The sequence below is a fragment of the Sphaerulina musiva genome (assembly GCF_000320565.1).
Source record: "Sphaerulina musiva SO2202 unplaced genomic scaffold SEPMUscaffold_7, whole genome shotgun sequence".
Lineage (NCBI taxonomy): Eukaryota > Fungi > Ascomycota > Dothideomycetes > Mycosphaerellales > Mycosphaerellaceae > Sphaerulina > Sphaerulina musiva.
The window spans coordinates 1,429,049-1,434,240 of NW_016017389.1; positions in this window are offsets into that span (position 1 = coordinate 1,429,049).

A 5,192-nucleotide genomic window follows, 5' to 3' on the forward strand; every position below is an offset into this window, starting at 1 on the left:
CAGCGTATACAGTAGCTATAGATTAAGCGAATAATCGGGATACGTAAGAATTCGTAGCTAGGGGAAGTATCGATAAGATACTAAGTATACTTATAGAAGAGCCTATTACCGAACGAGATAGACTAGAGACAGAAATTTTAGCTCGCTTTATCCTTAGAGCTACTTATTTAAGGACCCTATTATTAATAAGGACGGAGCCGGCTTTCTAAGCGGCCTAGCGAAGAATAGAGATGCGTAAGGCCTAGAGAGTAAGGCAGTAGTATATAGTAACAGAAAGTTGGTTTAAACACTAGATACGCGTTCTAGCTAGGCTAGAGAAGGAGATGTTAAAGTATTTACTATAAGCCTAAGATCTAAAGTAATTTGGTTTTTCTAATTTTCGTAGTCGGCAGGTATAGTCGGCAGGTATTATTAGCTATAGAAGGAGATGTCGAAGTACTTACTGTAATCTCCTAAATTAATTTGCTTTTTCCTAATTCTCGTAGTCGGTAGGTATAGTCGGCAGCTATTGTTAGCGAGTTTAGGCAGTACGGTATATACGAGGCTTATTACTGTTCTAGAAGCGCTTACTATGTTTATTCTATATCTAGAAGAGGTTTTACGTAATACCTATCGCAATACCTATTAGGTATACCTATTAGGTTTTTTCCGTTAGGTTGTACCTAGCTTATAAGCTAGGTACCTACCTTATTTGCGGGGTTGGGTATTAACGTTAGGTTGTACCTAACCTATACCTAACCTAACCTATAACGAGGCCTAGCTAAGCCCTCGCGGTCTCGGGATATACTAAGGTCCCTTTTAAAGTTTCGGCTAGTAATAGGTCGAAACGGAGCGGAACTGCCTATATTACTATTAGAAGGATCTACGGATTTAAAATAATCCTCGGTATACCGTAGCTAGAATAGTAGAACCCTTCGGTAAACTTCTTAACTAAGACATTAGCTTAGAAGAAGAAGACTAGACACAAATAGTCTAAAGTAGCGATAATCGGCCCGGAACGGATACGCGCTAAGCTCGTAGACCCTAGTACGGTCCTCTACGCAATGTCCTTATTACTTATCGACAGGACGGACAAAGACCTAGAAGGGCTCTCTAAGGTATACCGATAGTACGCATCTGTATTCTCTAGTAAGGATACCTCTATTCTAGCCGATTATAGGCTATTTAAGCTCGGAATTAAGCTAGAGGAAGGCAAGATACCCCTATAGGGCCCTCTTTATAACCTTTCCGAGATAGAGTTAGAGGTTCTTCGAAACTACCTTAAAGAGTACTTAGACCGAGGCTAGATTAGGCCCTCTTGCTCCCCTACCGGCGTAGGCATCCTCTTTGCAAAGAAGAAGGACGGAGGTCTTAGGCTCTATATCGATTACCGGGGACTAAACGCTATAACGGTTAAAAACAGATACCCCTTGCTATTAATCTAAGAATCCCTAGATTAGTTGTCTAGAGCGAAGATCTTTACTAAGCTCGATATAAGAGACGCGTACTACCGACTTAGAATTAAGGAGGGTAACGAGTAGAAGACTGTATTCCGGACTAGATATAGCTACTTCGAGTATACCGTTATACCTTTTAGGCTTACTAATGCCCCGGGTACGTTCTAAGGGTATATAAATAATATATTAAAGGACCTAATCGATATTATCTGCGTAGTATACCTCGACGACATCCTTATCTACTTCTAGAGTAAAGAGGATTATATCCGAGACGTAGTAACAGTCCTCGAACGGCTATAGAAGGCTAAGCTCTACGCTAAAATAACTAAGTGTAACTTCTATAGGGACTAAGTTAGTTTCTTAGGGTACCTAGTTAGCCTAAGAGGGGTCGAGATAGAGCTAGAACGGGTTGCTACGGTCCGGGATTAGCTAGAACTAGAGTCCGTAAGAGATATTCGGATCTTTATCGGGTTTGCTAATTACTACCGACGATTTATATAGCACTTCTCCCGAATTGCGGCCTCCCTAAATCGGTTAACGGAAAGAAAGGGCGATACGGCAAAGGGGGGATAGAAGCAACAGAATAAAGAGTCTATAAAGATTAATCTGCCTCTAGAGGCTAAGCAATCGTTCCTTAAATTAAAGTAGGCTTTCTGCTCTACGCCGATTCTAAAGTATTTCGACCTATTATAGACTATCCGGGTAGAAACGGACGTATCGGGCTACGTAATCTCGGGCGTTATAATATAGTAATACGAGTTCTAGAGCAAGATACAATAGTTCCTAGTAGCCTTCTTCTCTCGTAAGATAGTTACGGCAGAAAAGAACTACGATACCTATAATAGGGAACTCCTTGCTATCGTAGAATGTTTTAAAGCCTAGAGGCATTACTTAGAGGGCGCGTAGTACTAAGTTAAGTTAATAACCGACTATTACAACCTACAATAGTTTATAACGACTAAAACCCTCTCCCGGAGACAGGTAAGATAGGCGGAATAGCTCGCTACTATAGACTTTAGGGTAGTCTATAGGGTAGGGAGCCTTAACGGGGCAGCGGACGGCGTAAGCAGACGTTTAGACTATATAGACCCTAACTATTCCGGCCGTTAGCTAAACTAGGAAGATTCATCCGTCGTATTAAAAATGCTATAGCAATAGATTAACCTAGAAGGGCCTACTACTAGCTAAGATAGCCTAGTACGGGCTATAATAGTAGTAAGAGAGGCAGCTAGCAACGCCTCGGGGCACCGCTACGACCTATAAGCAGAAATGAACTAGAGCCTAGTCGAAAGGATTCGGGAAGATACTACTACGGACGAGACGGCAGAGAAGGTCTCGAAAGCTAAAACTCTAGGTTCTCTACTAATATAGACCTAAAGATAGATATACGAGGACGGCCTATAGAGCTAGAACGACCGTATCTTTGTCCTAGAAGGACTATTAAGGCTTAAAAGGCGTCCTCGGCTACTAATAGCCCGTATAGTTTATACCTCCTCGGTTTTACCCTAGTATACGTCGTACAGCTCGAAGTATAGTCTTTTACGTAGCTTCGTACCTAGGCCTTATTATAGGTACAACCTACTCTAGTAGGTATATAGGGTAGGTTAGGTATTAGCAATACCTAATAGGTATAGGTATTTAGCTAGGTATACCAAACCTATCGGGTTAGGTACAAACCTAGTAGGTATTACGTACCTATTAGGTATTGAATCTTCGTATATAAAAATAAAAAACCTAGAAACCGGATGCCCTAACGAGAGCGAAGAAGCGATTTATTTGGACTAGGTATAAGAAAAGAAACTGTATATAAACCCGATATAGATACGAAAGTAAAGATTATAGTTAAATTGAATAAAGAAACTTAGGATTATATATACGCTATACTACAAGTTGTAACATTTTGAATCTTAAAAAGTATAGTCGGCAAATATAGTCGGCAGGTAAACTTTATATAAGCTTAAAGCAATCTCCTTATAATCGTCTCGTAGCATCCCGGAGGTACTCCTACGTAAGCTTAAAGCTTAGGCGTACTAATCGCCTTAGCTCCTCTACTACATTACCCTCGTTATCGCTAATCGTATCTAAGTTACTAATCCGTTCTATAAGATCTTTCGTCTGCTCTCGATCTTTACTAAGGATCTCCTATAAAGTTAGAGTACTAAGAAGCGCTTAGGAAACCTCTATAGCCTTCTAGGCGATAAGAACTCTAGTATCGTACTTATCGTCCCGATAGCGAAAACGAGATACTATTAATCTAGAGAATATTACTACGGTATATTAGCGATTAAAACGACTTTAGTGTCGAGCGATACTGAAATTGCGCTTATACCTAACTCCGGCGGCAGGAATGTAGAGAATATCCCGCGCTATTAATACGAGAGTAGGGTACTTAGACTCTATTAAAGACTACGTCTTTAGTACCTCGAATAGATCCCCTTTATCTATATTAGCGTCTAAATAGTCGGCGAGCTCGTTATCCTCGTTAGTGCTACGTCTTTAACTTTAAGAAGACTCTATACTCCTACTAAGAGTAAAGTCGATATAGCCTTTATACCGACTCCTTCCAAAACGGCCCTACTAGGTAGAGGTACTCGATAATAAACGATAGCTCTTCTCCTACTCTGCCCTTAGCTTACCCTCGTAATACGTATAGTAACTTTTATCCCTAAAGTTATCGCGTACCTAGAACTTCCGCTTAAGGCAGGGGGTAAGGAGGACGCTAATACCGTAGTAATCGCTAAATCGATCCTAGGTATCTCGATAATATTTCTCTAGCTTAGCCTAAGCAGCCTCGTATACCTAAAAGATATCCTTCTTCTAGAGTATCCTCTTATTCTTAAGTCGCTTTATCGCCTCCTCTAGAATATCGAAAAGCTTGTTATAGTATACGAGGATAAGGTAAATCGTCGGACCTTTCGTAGTTCTAATTACTACTATCGCCGCTACAAATAGTTTCGTAAGGTCGATAAGGTACTCTACCCTTTGCTATTCTTCGGAATCGATGCCTATATCTTTACTTAGGTCAAGTCGCTCGATATAAGATTTAATAACTACTTAGAGTCTGCTAAAGCGATCGAGTATTAACGTTATTAAGGACTACCTTGTCTTTACGTCTTAAACGACCCTTAAGATACGATCTTAAACGCCTTTCTACCGATAGTGCTTTACAAATAGCTACTTCTTTTAAAGCATCTCTTTCTAGAGGTCGATAAACTATTCGAACCTTTAGGAGCTTAAGTTAATAAAGACGTAAAGCTTCCGGATCTAGAGATCAAGATTAGCTAGAGTAACGAACTACCGACTATAATTACTAACTACGCGAGTCGACTATACTTTCGAGGTAGAAGGGTTTATAGTTTATTAGGCGTAGATACTAATCTTACCTTTAAAAGAAGATAGGGTATACTATTAGCTTAAGGACGGCTGATTTGCTTGCTCTGTACTCTTCTTCTCTATAATATCTTTCTATCCTTATCGTAATCCTAGAATTCGGAAAGGTCGTTCGTAGGACAAAGCCCTAGGCGGTCGAAAAAGGCCTTTAGGGGAAGTTAAGCAGTATAGGCAAAGTAGGGAAATCGCTCCGGACGGCTACCTCGATTATACTCCGTAATTGCCTCCTCCTCTTCCTCTCCTATCTCTAATTCGGGACTAGTCTCTATACCTAGATAGAGAGGTAGCTACTCTAAGCTCGTTAGTAGCTTAGTAACCGTTATACCGTACCTCTCTTAACAAGTATTAATCGCTAAAACACTATAG